The sequence below is a fragment of the Psittacula echo genome, assembly GCF_963264785.1.
Source record: "Psittacula echo genome assembly, chromosome: 1".
NCBI classification, from domain to species: domain Eukaryota; kingdom Metazoa; phylum Chordata; class Aves; order Psittaciformes; family Psittacidae; genus Psittacula; species Psittacula echo.
In genome coordinates this window covers 61,652,640-61,669,944 of record NC_137735.1, presented here as the reverse complement: position 1 = coordinate 61,669,944, position 17,305 = coordinate 61,652,640, and positions in this window count along the sequence as shown.

Sequence of the window (17,305 nt, the reverse complement as noted above, 5' to 3'; positions counted from 1 at the left end):
CTTGGTACTCAAAGATTAGCTCCTTGTTAGGTCTTGAAGAGATCAACTCCAAGCAAGCCAATGTGTTGCTTTCTTGAAGGGAGCTTACTATTCAGTACCAGATCAAGTTGCCCTCAAAATGAAGAAACAGCAAATGCTTTTACAAAGATGAGATAGATAATTTTTCCTAACGACTAGTTAATGTGAAATGCATGTAACATCCTGGAAACTGAAGCCTGGGTCTCTCATCCGAAGAGTCACCAGATTCTGCCTTCAAATATGCACAGAAGGTGAGTGAAGCTCAAAGAAGATGTACAGTTACATCAGGAAAGACTAAATCCCACACCCTCAACAGCCTGCGCTCCTTCCTACCCAGCCTGATGGCTGTCCTGGGTGATTACCTGTGTTTGAATTCCTTCAGGCAAAGAAGGAATCTGAACTATTCATGTGCCAAGGTGCCATACCACACTGCCACCTCCAGCTCTGATCCCTACCCTCTGTCTCTCAGAATGCCACAGCCCTGCATACCAGGCAGACTGCATGGTTTTGAGACCCTCACCCGCACTGATCAGTATATCAAGGCAACTGCAGGCTTTAGAAATCCAGGGAAAAGACTGGATGGCGAAAAGCACAGCCACTGCGATGTGCTGCTGTAGCATTCATTGACCTGTCTGGATCTAACCCCTCCTACCCACAGATTAAGTACAAAGTCCCATGCTCTGCTATTGTGGGACACATGGCAAATAACTGTAATTGTGATTACCACAGATACCTAGCATTTTCTTGCTCTGAAATATTTTTGTACTTTGCAAACATAGATGCTTTAGGTTAGTCTCTCTTATTGCTTTTCATAGCCTGTTCTCTATTTTAGAAAAGGCTGTATCTCACCAGTAATTCCTGTAAGCCTTAGAGCAGGAGCTGCAATGTGAGATTCCAATCTTGCAGGAAGGAAGCAAAGGAAAACAAGACCGAAGTTCCCACAGGTAGCTGTCTCTACATTAAGATCAGATAATATGAATTGAACTTTGTTCCTCCCAATAATTTTATCCATTCCTTTCTATTTCACAATCAGGAGATCAGACTTCAAACATCATTTTCCACCAGTTTTTGCTCATTTTTCCCCTCTTGGCTCCAAAATACCAAATCATATAAGCCTTAGATAAAGTGTTTTTCTTCTTCTGTTTCTAGTATTAAGCATTTATTCCAGGGTTAGCTCTTAAAAAAGTATGATGTGTGCAGCAGCATGTTGGCAATATAGTCTCCTTCACCGTCCTGGAAATACATGGGCAATTTGAAGGGTGGGTAGGTAACAGAATTATGTTACTCTAGGACAGCAGGACAGAAAGACCTCTGTCTCTCAGCTAGACCTTTATTGCATGTTTGTCCCACATCCTGCCCAGAAACGCAGACAGTGGTGATTTCATTGTCCAGAGCATAGTCCCTAATCATTCCTTGCAGAGGTGGAAAATCCACTAGTAAGAGAAATAACTTTGGCTCTGGGTTTAGCAAACCAGTTTGATTTTACACCGAAAGGTGTTCTGAGTGATCACAGAGTCACTCACTGCTGAAAGCTGTCCTTTACTGTCACCCAAGATGGACAGTTCAGATGTGTTGTCCTCTAAGCTGCAGAATGGACAGGGTCAGACTTCCTGCTTCAGTTTCAAAGGCCTTACAAGCATGGTCAGGTTGCCGCTGTAGTACTAGAAAGGGCTGTTTTACAGCAGTCAGTGAACTCAAACTCAGACAGGAACATGGGCTGTTTAACAGCGTATATAAACCGTATGAGACATGATGTGATCTCAACTATAAGAAGATATAATTTGTGCCCAATTTACTCAGATCTCCCTAGGGTGGCTTAGCAATGCTGCCATCTCTATCTATCCCTAGAGCAGAGGAAAAGCTGCCCAAGAGTAGCTAATTTTCCACTGTAAACTGAAAATACTGGTACCATGTAAATATGGCATTGGTGGCTCTCTATTACTAGCAAAATTACTAGAATAATGCATAATTAACCATTCAAAGTTCAGCTTTGTGAACATCTCGAAGGATGATCTGCCACTTCTGGGAGGCAAAGTTGGCAGGGTACAGGATAAAGAACATTGACTACATCTATCAAAACTATTTTGTAGGATGGTTGAAGATTGTCATTCTAGTAATCTGCAAGATTTCTAAGCTCAGTTAAACTTCATCCCACATATAAACAGGACAACTTATGACTGTCCTGGATGTGCAGCAGCACAAAGATATCAAAATAATACTATGCATGCATATAATGCTTTCCGCAGATCCTAGTATAAATCTTTGTTAATGCATGTGGGTTTTCAGATCTGTTGAGTTTTTCAGAACACTGTAAAATATTGATAAACAGGTACTACTCTTTCCCATATGCAACATAAAGATGATACTTTACCTGGTATTTGGAATATCTTGAATAAATTTTAGCAAACCTGCTGAACAATAAATCTATTGATGATCTTCATACAAGCTCCTGCTTGTTGACGTTCCATACATATGAAGAGGAAAGTAGAGGTGTTAGGTGAAAGTTTATACCATAACTTTAAAGCTCAACTTACACAGCATCCCTTGTTATCTTTTTTCAAACACACTGTGTAAGCTAGATGCTTTGAAGCCTGAGGAGATTAGGACCATCTCTGTTCTTTCAAATACTTTATGCCTTTTCAAACCATTAATCAATTTCAAGGTCTCAACCACTGGTAGTATCGCAGCCCTAGGGAGCAGATTTCCTCATCTGAAAGTGAAAAATTATCTGATTCATCATCCCACATAATAAAGGTGTTACAATCCATGTAAAAAATGTCTTTTCCCTGGATTTCTAGAAAGGGCTGAGTTCACAAAAAAGTGTTGATTCATTTTTGATGTTTACTACAATGTTGTCCCCATTGTGTCAAGATTTAAGAGTTATCTAGATACAATGACATTTGCCACTTAAGAGGGAAGAGGTGCCTAAACACCTACTGGAAGTCTTTATGAGTCTGAACTCTGATCTTGATCAAATTCAGCCCCCATCTATGCTTAAGATTTTGGCACAGGAGACTTTAACAGAACTGCTTTGAAGGCTGATACTATAGATTAGAGAGTTGCAAGACAGTTCTTCCCACTTCGCTTGGTGGACATTCCATACAATGGACAGACACCTAATAGTGAACCTTGGTGTTCTGTGTTCGTATCTCCATTGTCTGTCCAGAACCCACGCAGAGCAGGTATACTCAGTCCTGTCACATTTCACCCCCTTTCCTGAGTTAGCTGTAAGTGGAAGAATCTATATAATAGCTGTTTTTCTCAGTAAGCTATTTTTCAAAGCATTTCAAGAATTTATCAAATCCTGGCCCTGTTTTGCTATGCTAAAATGCAAAGACTAAGGAGCTACACAAATCAAGAAATCACTTTTCATTCCTTATTGTTATGCAATCCATTTGTGCCCCAAAGTGATTTCCAGATTTTTTTTACAGGTTAAAGAATAAAGATACAATTCTTTTTGTGCTTTCCAGAATTATAGGCAACATTAAATATTGAACTGCAGGGACTGTTTCTCAGTTAAAAGCAAACATATCTGTGCAGTGCTTCAAACAACATTAATATACATCAAAGATGAATTGAGTATGAATTTAGTGCAGAGCTTTGCACTGTGTGCCATATTAAGCACTGCTAGTTTCAATTTATTCTTCACCTCAGGGTAAGTTCCAACCCTAAGTTGTTGTCACTTGATAAGAATGCAATTTTATAAGACATTTTGTGCTGCCACATAAAATATTTGATAAGTACTATGTAAGCAAAAGAAATACCAGACATCATAAAACAAATGGCTTACTGGACTTGCTGAAATACTTACAAACATTTTTATAAATAAAATTAAACAAAACTTGGGAGAGAAATTAATATTTTATTAAGAACACTCATTTCTTTATGTATGTTAAATAACATCAGAGAACTGGGTACGGTGGGTAGGATACATATTTATCTAGCTGTATATGTATTCTAAGGTTATAAGGATGATAATGAGAGATTTTACTGAGTATTTTTGCTTATTTGACTTTATAAGTAAATTTCTTCTTTGGCAGAGTGACTAGCATAGTGAATAAAAAAGCAAGTAGTGGAGATGAACTGCTTAGAATCCCGTATGGTTTTTGATAATATCCTACATGACACTATAATTGGTGTTATATTTCCCTTTTTCCAGTCATTCTCAAATATGACGGATAATGGCTTGGAAACCTCATCCTTCGGTTCCCTCAAGAACTCACCAATGTGATGTGTGCTCAGTTCCATATTTCATAAACCTAGCAAGGGATAGAAAGCAACTGTGAAACCACGCCAGGAGAAGAACATAAAAATTGATGTAAAATGATTACTCTAACCTATTAATCTAACTGGTAAAAGTAAGGAGAAACTAATCTCCTGTTCATTAATTAATTTATCCATAAATATTAAAATTGGCTTCTCACTAAGATTTTTTTTCTCATTTACTTTGCTAACAGAGGTAATGTAACTGTCTTCAGATATACTGGAACAAAACAACCCTGCCCAAGTGCCTTCCTCTCTAATACTAAGATCACAACACACCCTTTGAGTGCTCTGGCATTTGCTGTCAGACTGCCTCACATGTTCTGGCTTTTTTTTTCCCTCTGGAACTAATGAAGCCTCTGCTTCCTTGAATTTTCCTATAATTTAACTGTAGTAGCCTTAGTGTATCAAATCAGCATGGAAATGAACACTGACTTGTCTGAAACATGTCTTGATTTCATCTCTGTGTTTATACAAAGTGCATTTATTAAGAAGGGATTATATGGGCTAAGCAGGACTCAAGGCAAATTTTAAGCTCCCTTATCAGCATGTTGAGGTTATTAGCCTTCCCATTTTATGGGAGAGAAAATGTCTCATGGGAATTCTGCATGCCACCATCTTGAGAAACAGCTGGATGTTATAGGGAACACCATCACTGCCTTTCTGTAACCCTACCCATAAAAAAGCCATTGGAAAGTATGAAAAAAGAAAGAGGACATTCAGGCATAAATTTGGACTTAATTAAGAGGTCCATTTTCAGCAGTACTCTTTGGGAACTTTTGAATGACTGCTTGCAAAAGGCACTCACCATCTCTTCTCTTGATCTTTAAAGCCACTAGAAGAGCAGCTCTTGACCATGCTCTGTGCTTTTCTAGCTCAACACCTCCCAACTCAACCCAAAACGGATATGAAGGCTATGTTTCTTTTTGTCTAACACTCCATAAGAAGACTTTTATGCTGCAGATCTTATGGGGGTAGCAGTGGTTAGTTGAGCCATTTCCTTCCCTGCACCTCTCCTTTTAGGCTGTCTGCGGATGACTCCCTGCTCCATAAGCAAGCTGATGTGTACCTCAGTCAAAGTTGCATATTTCTCCCTTGTGTTGCATAGGGAGCTTGGATGCTTGCACAACACTCTGGATGTCATGATGGCATCAAAATGACTTACTGGATATAATCCTTAATGTCTTGGACTCAAAAAACCTACCTCCCAGCAGGAATAATAATGCATCAGTCTCTGCCATCTCTAACATATTGCTTGCTGATTGGGATGGCAGGTGTCTGTGCAGTGCTGAGTTCAATGGCTGAGTGTGGGGAACAGTAGCTAAATTTACCGGCAGGAAGTGCAAAATAACATGGTTGCAAGCACATACTTACTTTCCTCGTGTAATTGCTAAAGTGTATCTGATATCCTCATATTTTTCAAATGTTAATAGCACACAGCTCTCATATTCTTCTGTTAGCCTGTCTGACTTCCTGCATAGAAAGCAAGGTGTTTATATTCTCTGCACTGACAAGGATAGAGTAGGTAAATGATAAATGCTGTAGCATTATATGCTGCTCTTGATAATATTATCTCCAAAGATTTTAATAACCTACATCATTACAGAGGGTACCTCTGTCTAGGTAAGCACAACAGCTGTTTGCCCTACTAACACTGGACTGCCTTCATATGCACATTAATTTAGAAAAGTTTTAAGGCTTTCTGGACTATTTTGGTCATGCTGGTAGAATGATTTTGGTTTTGTTCAAGCCACTAATTTCTAACTTACTTCTGGTTTTATTTGCCATTTAAATTTTATACACTACAACAGAAATGCTTTCTTTACTTGGTAAAAGATATATAAAAAGGCATGTGAGCTTGTTTTCACAAGGCAGGTTTGGTTTGTACTGGTACTATAAGCCCTGGAGAATATGCTCCAGAAAATCTGTTCTCACAGAAGCAGAGTGGAACAAAACAATTCATACTCGCTCTGCATTTTCTGGCCTTATAAATCAAGGAAAAAGTACAGATTAGAGCAACCCATAGGACTCAACAGAAAACCTTAACCAGTCTGGAAGTCCTTAAGGAGTATCTCAGTGAACAGTTTGAGGGGTACGTCTTCATTTTCAAAGGGGAAGAGGGAGAAGGAAAGATTTTCTTTATGCTCAATGGATCAGCATCAGATCAGATCGAGAAACAATATGTGATAACTGCCCTCTTTACCCCTCTCTCATCTTGCCTTAGCTGCTTCTTGACATGTACATTTCCCACTCCCTGGTTCTCTCAGGTGTTTTTTCACCCTCCTTGCCTATTCCATGGTTCCCCTTCCAACTCCATTGTCTGCCTTGTCTAATTCGATCACCTCTCTGCTCTTCTCAAAATATTTCATCTCTTCTTAAAATATTTCATCTCCTCCTCCCATATATTCACAGGCTCCAAGTCAGAAAGTTAGCTCTCTAACATGAGCACCATGGCCTATTTTATTGGAAAGACTTTTCCACCATGTTAATTCACATCCATCTTCCCTCCTTAGTTCAGAAAGAGCTGCTTCTTTTTTCTCATGTGAAGTTTCCCACTACCTTTGTTGAGGATTGTTCAAAAGTGCTTTGGAGAAGGAAAAGCATTTTTATTTTTTTCCCACACAAATTTTACCTTAAAGCAAATAAGGATTTTCTTTTTACCTTTAGTTTATCCATAGACAATATGGAAGTTCTGGACAAACCCTGAAATATCAAAATACTCATCTTGATTAGCAAATTGTTTTAATTTGCACTGCAGCAGTTGCCTCCTGGGAGTTACAATTGAAAGGTGTAATGTTATCATTCTTACTCTCTGTAACTGAACAATAAAATTTATCATCCTTTTTCCATGGCAGAGCAAACCTTTGTGGAAAGATCAACTTTTCTAAACACTGTGCTGTTCACTCATTCACTCGTAGCAGCTGTAACCTCCTTTGGACTTCTCTCAGAAGACTACCAGAACAAGAAGACATGGGTAAGAACATGGTATTTTACGTCTCTGACATGCATAACCGAATATTGTCCCACTGTGGAAACCAAAAGATGGTTAGGACCTCAGCTAGTTAAGAAGACTGAGTGATTAGTTAATAATATATCATAGTTTGGATGAGTATTCCTCTAAAGCATTACATTTCTCTCCACCCAGTCTGTCCCTTCACACACCAAATTTCTGAGACAACATTCAGCAGCAAAAAAGTATGGGTTTAATTTTAATATGCACAGGAGATCAATTAATGTATTTCACATGCAAATGTGACAGCAATGACCCTGATTCAGAATGCTTGTTATTTCTGGAGTTGGCATATGGTTCTCTCTAACAGCAGGCATAATGATTGCAATAAATTGGCTCCTAATGCCATGTAATGAACTCTGATTTGTGTTAATTTGGGCAGTGCTTAGCAATTTCATGTTAATTTTTTAATCAGTTTTGTAAGACACTGTATATGAATTCAGCTTCATGTTTGGGTTTTTAGCAATGGTAAGAGTAGGGTCTGGCATGTAAATTCAGCTTTTGTTGCAAAACCACATACTGTTAATAAAAATACAGAAGCGCAAGAAAGACCTTAAAGAAACTTACTTTCATGTGCTAATTAACACAATACTTCTTTTAAAATTCTTAATTCTGATTTTTAGAGAGTACTTCATTACTCATTATAATAAAAAGCCATTTCTTGTTGTGCAGCAATGCTTTGAAAGACATCTAGGGTAAAGACTATAAGTTTTGTCTCCAGTGCAACCTCTGGCCTACAAAAGTCTTAAAAAAAGCACCTAATGAGTCAGCAGAAACACTCTCAGTGACTTTACTAGGATTAAAAAGAAGGTCTTAACATACCAAGAACACAGATCCAAATTTTGCAAACAGCTACCTGCAAGGAACCTCCCCTTACATTAAAAAGCACTTGGACTGCTTTGAGTGAAACGTATGAACTTCCTCCCACCTTGACTGCAGAGGTGGGATATTCTGAGTGGGCTCCAAGCACCCAGAATCTCATTCACATACTCAATTGCTTTTAGATAAGGGCAGTGATAGATACTGTAGTATAAGATAGAAATGGACTTCAAACTACCTGTGGCAGGAATATTACTGCTTGATGTTTGTACAGCATCGTGTACGCAAGAGGGGTCTTAGTACAAAACTGTCACTTCTTCTGGACAGATCATGTTAATGTCATGACTGCAGAATACTGCCTTTTAGGCAACTTGTGAGAAGAATGAGAAAGAACAAATTAGTAAATTTTACTGTTTTCTATACTTCATTGCATTTTATTTAGTAATGAATTTATACGCTAGATTCTTCCTTTGTACAAACATGGCGCCTATAAATATGCTTAATTTAACAGTCAGTGGAACTTTTCACATGCTTAAAATTAAGCATGACTTTATGTACACTGCCAAGCAGGGACAAAATTACATGCCTCAGTGCTTTCTGGGATTGGTGCATTAGTCAGAGATCTAGTGCCCAGGAGGAAGCTTTTCTTGATTAAAATCTAATTCTCAATGTTATCAACACTTGTGTAATAAAATCAGAAAAATATACTGTACTTACAATAGAAATTAATGTCTGTAAATTAAAAAAAGGTTTTTGCATCACTATGATGAAACTAACCCGCTAAAAGTGTCATTTGGAATTCTAATTATTTGGTCTACCCTCTTCTGATGCTTCTCCCTTCCTCCTTATAATTGGCTTTCACAGGATGACTATGAAGACAACTCATGAGCAGGAGAAATCTCTAACATTATACGAAGCAGTTCAGTAATTAGGTCAGTTACTGAAGGGGTTGAGTATGGATTTAAGAGCCTGATTCTAGACTGTTCTTTATAAATACTATAGGTAGATATAAATACTTATAAAGATGGTTAGCTGAATATTGCAATTTGAGTACAAACTATATTTTCTCATTACTGTAAAATAGGACTTCACTGAAAGATTATATAGGCTTACCTATCAAATCTTTGTCCAAATAAGAGGAAAGAACTGATTAGAAAGGCCATATAAAGCTGTCAGTCATTCAATAGCTGTTTTCTACCAATTAATCCTGGATTAGGTAAGCAGATTGCTTTATACAATTCTTTGAGAAAACATTCTCTTAAAGCTGAACCATTTTTCTATGTTGCTCTTGTTCGCTAACATAAAGGACAAGAATGTACTTTTGGCAGTTCATATCTCTGACATATAAGTTCAATGCACAATAAACTATTGATGACAGTTTTGCATACCCTGAATATTTTTATGCCTTGTTTCTGCTTACTGCTGTTTCTTTCACAGTGCTGATACAGTGTCAAATGTTCACTGGGTGCTTTGGGTCAGAGCAGGTTTAAATGTTGTATGAGATATATGGGGAGGGGAGAAACGTTTTACTAGGAATTACCAAGAACCATTACTGAGATGCAACAGACTGATAGAAGAGTTTCCTTCCAAGATAGATTTAAATGACCAAATACTCATACTTTTCAGTGATGATACTCCCCCTTTTCCTGCAGACCAATTTAAAAATTCTTCTTTTCCTCCCACTGTGCAATTCCCTCTTTACAATTCCATACATGACCAATAAGAACAGATGACAAAAGACATATTCTGAGATTCTCACATTGTCCCTTCAAGCATACATCACTTTCCTCTGAACCCTGAAGAGTTAAATTATCACTGTGAACTTGCACACAATATATTCCTGAAGTGTGACGGAAGATCTCATAATATGACAGCTTCTTTTTTGTACGAAAATCTCATGCAGACAATGTGCATTGTTTTTCTGCAGCCACAATGCAAAAGTTGCTGTACTGCTTCTGTGCACGCGCAGATTTTCATCCCTGCAAACACCTCTGAGTGCTGGCTGCATGCATACTTCCTCATGCTTTTGAAGGTGCCAAGGTACACGGTCTTCAACAGAAGTCACTTTCTGAGCTAATTTGTTTTATAATCTTTTTCTTGGTCTCCTTCTGTATGTGTCAGCTCAAGTTTGCTTCCTTTTTGGTTGACACTAAAGGCAAATTTTACACTAGAGCAGTATATGGGAATGTCAAATAATCACAAACATGTCCATGTTACATTTCTGAATGGAAACAAACACTACTACATCTTCCTGTGCACTGACTCTTCCAAAGTCAGGATATGAAGAGACTTGTATGGTCATTTGCACCACAAGAGAGTGGCTTATCTAGGGTGGTACAATATTTTCCATCAGCTCATAGCTGGTTGTACAGCATAGGCCAAAATATCTGTTTCACTCATCTTGCACAGATCCGGCCTGAAAATTTGGGCAGATCAGTCTCAAAGAGACTCCACTTAAGAGCTATGTATGCCTGGGATATCGGTCATATCATTTAAAGACAAAAAGGCTCCTTATGATTATACACTCTTACTTCAAGTCAGAGAGCATTATGTACATCACTCTTGCATTAAGCACTATCTTTTGTGCTAATGTCAATCCTGCCTTCCAGAAAAGCATCTCTGAAGATGATCAAGACAAAGGTTCTTTTGGGAGTTTGTTTCTCACCCTTCTCAATCATCCTTACTGTCATAAACATACACTTTTATTTATCAGGTGAACTTTGTCTGTCTTTGGTTTCTGAAGCTCTTGCTATGCCTTTCCCATGAAGATAAAAAGTTCTTCAGTTTCTAATATTTTTTCACATCCCTTTTCAAATGCTTTTAGTCTTTTCTTGTACCTTAGAGGCTTTCTTCAAGCCAAGGCTAGTTCCAGTTCCAAAGCTGTAAAGATGTGACCTTACTGTCTGAGGTATGCATGCAACAACACATTAATAAGAAGGAGATGGCCAAAGACATTGAGATAAACTTGCACCTCAAGTTCTGCTTACCTTTTTTTCACCCCACCATGCTTCTGTGCACTGCAGTACAGTGTACTAGATAAAAGCTTACCATCCTCAATTACATATATTACTTCAGACACATAAGTGGAACTTCGGTGCTATGGATGGATTGACTATAAATCAAATATTTATAAGCTGTCCCTTTTTAACAATGGATATCTGGATGGATATAGAAAAAATAAATATATTTTATAAAAAAAAAAATCTCAGGCAGAAAATCTACTACAGGGCACCTTTAGTAGCAGTGTCATAGCAATGCTTTATAAGGTGGGACAGCAAGGTACCTTTCACTTCTAACTCAAAGGAAAGGATTTATGACAAAACAAGAAAAGACACACCATAGCCTAAATAGAGACGTCTAAGTAATAGCAAGTAACGAGTAGATGGAAATAATATTAGGAGATGTATCAAGGCCAAGCTACCAATATTACAGTGATGAACAAGTCCAACAGGCCAATTTGTAACTGTCAGCAGAGACATTCTTGTCCCTAAGGTAGAGGAGGAGATGGAACATGACAGACTCACAAGATGCATTGTTAATCTACTGTTTACTTTCTCTGAAACAGATGTAATGGCTGTAGCAGCCCAGATGGCAAAAAACAATGGCAATACAGCTGCAGGCTTATTGTAGATCTTTACGTACCAAATTACTATCTTCTCAACAACTAGATCTTTGTTCAGTCCTTCACCAAGGCATTAAGCAGTGCTTCTACAGATCTTTTATTTGTTCTCAGTACTCTGGTAACACAGTCAGATAGTCCCTGATTCAGAAAGGGCTTATTAGCGAACCTAGTTTGTGTCTGGCTGAAAGCAGAAAATAGACATGTCTTCTGTGCTGAGCTGCTTTGAAGCTTCCTGAAGGTCTTTCCAAACTTCAAGCCTTTGAAAAACATGAAGATTTGTGTTCCCTGGACAAGCCCAGATCATCCACAAGAATTCAGAAGGAATCACTTGACCCAGAAAAGACCCATCCTAACATAAATTCTGTTACATGTTCCAAAAACAATGAGGCCCATGTCATGAGAGCCTCTAAAACACAACTATTATTGCCATCCAGAGGTATAGAGAATTACTGCACTAGAGATGTGGTTTTTTGAACCCTCTTGTTGAGCAGGAAAACTTACCGCCTTCTCCTTTTAAGTTAAGAAGGGTATCCTTACATTTATACTGTTTGTAATGCTCTGATCCAGTGTTGTTCTTCCTTTTTGATTCTTAAGTACAGCTGGGCTTTAATAAATGCAGCAACTGAGGTTGAAAGAAGCCCAAGTCATTTCTGTGAGTGAGCTGACTGTTTTTTCAAAGGCCTTCCAATGAAGGCAATGAAAATTACCTGCTAAATAGTGTTTTCATTAAATCATTCTGAAAGCTTTCAGACCACTTTCAGATGACTCCTGTTCACTTGTTCATGAAAAACACCCCACTGATTTTCACATATAGGCCATTCTTGTTTCGTTAGACCTTTTGGAAGGAAGAAAAGACACATAAAAGCCTAAATGCTGAAATCTGTATTCAACCTACAAATAGGAAAAGCTGCCTATTGACTTCGATGCAATTGCAGGGACAGGTTTTGCCTCTTAAAGGAGAAAAATTCAGCAGAAAATTAAAGGGGAGAGAGGAAAAGAGGCAGAAAAGAAGGGAGGATAACTCATGGAAAAGCTGCAAGAGAAAGGGAATTAAAATATGCATGTGCATATATATACATGATGTTTTTCATACTTTTTTTTTTTTTTAAACTCAGACTCATGTACAGCTGTGACTAGATTTTTCCCAAAAAAATCTTATTGCCATGATGAATTTACACCACCATTCACTATTATCCAGATTAAAGTTTGATTATTATTCCATTCCCCTTGTCAGCTCCCTAGTAATCTTTTTCCCTGTGGGGATACCCTAAAAGTCTCTTCCCCATCAAGCTCACAAAGCATTTGGTGAACAGGAGTCAGAGACCAAATCCAAGGATCATCAGCATTTGAGTCCTTTGACTATCCAGGATTGATGTAGCTTTACCAGGCCTCTGTTTCTCCAGGACTGGGCAAAGGTCCCCATCTGAGGTTCTACGTGTGGTTCCTTTGTATTTAATAAAATTACTTGCATTCTCACCTTCCTTAACCACAATCATTCTCACCCTGAATGTCTCTCAGTTACTCCTTTACCTCTGAAAGGCTTTTCCACCTTGCCTTGCAGTCTGTTTCTTCTTAATCTTTCTAGCTGCTATGCAGCCTAAATGTAACCCCAGCATTCAGGACAGGCTCATTGTTTAGTGATCATATGTACAGAATATAAGAGCCTCATGACAGGGAAACTTCATGACCTGACTTGTATTTAGTCCATTTCTATGACCCATTAACATGGTTAATTAGGCCTTCAGCTTGTCTTGATTTCAGAGAGAATTAGGTGTCCCGGCAGCCACTGGATTTATCACTGTTCTCAAAATCTTATCTTTCCTTCGCTATTTCCGTAATCCTTAACAATTTTTTCGATATTTGAGTATTTGGCACCAGGTTTACTATCTTGGGGAAAGCCATTTGCTGTCAGCATTGGAGCAGACCACGCCTAGTGACATCAAAGCTACGTGAACCAGTTTCTTCAAACCAACTCTTCACTCAGAATACCAAGTATGACCAATGCAAAAAGGCCCTTAGTGTGTGAAAGAAAGAAGAGGTACTAGATGCTCATCGCCTACAGAAAACCTGGCCCTTTAGAGGCTATTTAGATAGTTTCACCTTCCAAAACAGAAGATGCACAAAAGAAGCTCAGTGTTTTTACACACTCCACGAAAGAAGCACAGGCTGAAGAATTTATCTCATGTGGTGGAAACAATAACCACTTCTATTAACCTAAACTAAGCCAATAGGTCACATTTTTTCCCCTCAACTTATGGTCCTGATTGTGAACAAAACACATCTAATCCTTCTTTTCTTTAATCTTCCTTTGGTGAGCTGCATGAGAGAGTAGAAATTTATTGGAGAAGGTTGTATTTGCACTGACCTCTGGCAGCGCAGCTTTCCAAATATGAATAATGACAGAGTCAGAGGTTGTAAGCAAAAGAGAACAATGCTGTCATCATAGTGCTGCGAGATATGTGTAGCAAGATTACCACCAGTTGTTCCCAGTGGCACTGAGCCCATGTCAAGGTGATCTGTGCCTGCCCTGACTCTTAGTGCATGTTCTGAATAAAAAGTGAGGCTTAAAACTTTGCTGTCCAATCATGGCTAAGAATATATGTGCTGTGTTGCTGTCTGAAGCACACTAACATCCACCAGTAACACTTCTGTAAGACTCAAACCCCTAGCTGAAAAGGATGTCAGGGAATGCTGTGCACCTTCTCTTTGGTTCTTTTTTGGGAGTCAGGATGCTCTGCTGACTCAAGTGGATAAAAAGAGTCTGAGCACAAAAGCCACTGAAACACATGCAAATATAGATACCTCTGGTGAGTACTCTCTGTCCAACTCAAGAAGTCCAGCATAGTTGCTTACATGTGAACTAGCTACCAGCAGAGCAAGGTCTGAAGTGTGATTTGTTTGATGAGCTTCTCTCTTAAGAAGGGAGGAACCACCAGTTCTACTGGTTATATTGGCTAGCACTCCACTGACTGAAGGAGCTGAAGAGAAGTACTTCAGATCTAAATGCAGATGCCCTTCATATAATGTGCCTGTGACATTTTTCAATACCTACCTTCTAAAAATGCAATTATTCTCAAAAAAGACCATCAGCATTTCTACATTTAATTTGCAAGAAAATTGTACTATTGCATTTTAAACTCACTGAATACCAGGATTGTAAATCTATGTTAAAGTATCTAACAAACTAACCTGATTTCCAAAAGCACTCAGTAATGCCTACCTACAGTTGTGGAAGTGGGTCTCTGCCTCCTGTCCACTATCCTATCATTGCCTCAGTTTGGACTTCTATGAAACGGAATTCCAGGAGAAGAAAGGTCACAGTAGGCCTGAAAAGAGATGGGGTGCTCTAAAATGAATTTGCCTCTCCCTTCTCTTCAATCCTTGGCTTATTTCAGAGTAGTCTGAATATTGAAGATATGGACCAGGCTACAGCTGGATGTGCACACTTTATTCAGCTCAGATTTGCTAATCATCATAATGAATTAGAAGATATCCCATGGACACAGTTTGGCTTTTGCTCATAATCATAACCACCAGCATAAAAGATTTTTAGAAGCATTGTTTTCCTTCTTCTTCCTCATTTCTATGTCACAAGTAAGTTGTCAAAGAACTTTATGCCACACAAAAAATTGATAAAACACTCTCATAACCTGATCCAAAGGAAACTATTTTCAAACTGATAAGTAGGCCATGCAAGGTGGGAGAAGCCCGCATATCTAAACGATGCAATAGACAATATCTGCTGTGTGATAGCTATTTTCAGCTGTCCTTGCATCATGCCCTAGTATGACAATTACCTCTGGGAGTAAAAGAGAGCAAGTAATACCACAAACTGGAATTGATTTTGGTTCTTCCAAAAGAAGATGGTGACAATAGGAGAGAAACCACAGGCAGAATCCCACTACTGAAAGTTTCAGAAATCAAACCTGTGCTTCAACACACAAAAGTCATATTTACTTCATAGTTTCTCCTTTGTAAAAGGGGGATGAACATTTATTTCCAACTATCTGCAAATTCACCCTTTATTCATTGCACATCTTTTACTCTCTTTTATTGGTTTCAGCAAGATACTCAAAACACCACTCATTTTATAATCCTCAACCCAGTTACTTCCCACTACAAGTTAGCCTAAATAAAAGATGGCATTGTTCACATGGTTTTCTACAGAAGTTATTAGTTTGCTTGAAAAAATATGCTTCACTTTAACACGAGAATATAGATGGATATATTCATTACCATGAAAAGACAAGTATTTTCTGTATCTGGCATGATATAATCTGAAACACTGCAATTCACTTTTTCCAAAAGCATAGCAATCTTTCAGATATGGAACCAAGGTCATTCCTGAAGTGGGTTCATATCTGAAGTCAGTGTGTCCATGGCTGACTGGAATTCTGGCATTCCAGAAGAAAGTTCTTAAAAAACATCTATCTGCTATAGATACCCAGGGAAGAATGAAAGCATGATATAAATGGTTAAACTTTCATGTATTAACTCAAGGAAATCCTTAAATTGTAAAGGAATAAAACTTTGTTAAGGGTACAAATAGCTTGTTTTGCTTTTTCTCCTCCTCAATACTACTGCCTAACGTACTGCAGTGAGTATAGTCCATTACTGAAGGCATTTTCCCTGAACGTAACTTAATTTTGCTATTGAAATCTTTAATTACAATTTGCTTTAAAAAAGCATTAAGAAAAGACTTGCCAGTATCAATTTAACATTGTTTGTTTATAAAGAAGTGGAAACAATTAAGGAACCTGTGGTTCCTTAATTACTGCAGGGCATAGGGAGATTTGTGACTGCAGATGGCTGCAAGACCTCCCAGTGAGCAAGCTGGTGGTCACCCTGTAATGGGTGGCTGACAGGTATGTCAGCATGCTGGGAGTGACCTGTCAGGCAGCAGATGGCTCTTGAAGACCAGCAGGGACAAGAAAACTATGCCTCTGTCCATTTAACCTTTCTTTTAAGCTTTTTTTAACTCTTCCCCATTCACCACCACACCTTCTGGTACTCCTGCCTTGCTCAGTGGTGAGTATGTTTGTAAAGCTGGTGTAAATCATTCTAGTCCTGATAGCACCACTATGAAAAGCACAGAGAGTGGAACCATACCAGGACTTGCTGGCCCAGAGAGGTATACATGGAAGACTATGGACATGGGTTAAAACTGCTGCCCTTTTCTTTCCTTGTATAAATACGCAGACCAGTTTTGCCAATCCACCCAGAGTCTAGCGCTTGGTTTCTACAGAGCATTAAACATGCACCCAAGACTCCGGGACAAAGCACAGTTGCTGGAGTGGCTGTCCCTTACTTATCTGGGCAAGAATGAGGCTGGCACAAGACTTTTAGAAGCATATGCATCCCAAAAGCCTTTCTTTCCTACTCTCCTTTTTTCTACCAGTGGACAAAAGCAGTCCCAAGGAGGAATATAAGAGGTAAATCCCCGCACTATTTTCTGAGGTACAGCCATGTGTGGCATCAAGTCTGCAGGCATGGTGTGGTATCCTGATATCTGAGTGACAGCCCATCTCTCCTGTGCTCTCAATGACTTCTTTGAAACAAGAAGTTGCTGAAGC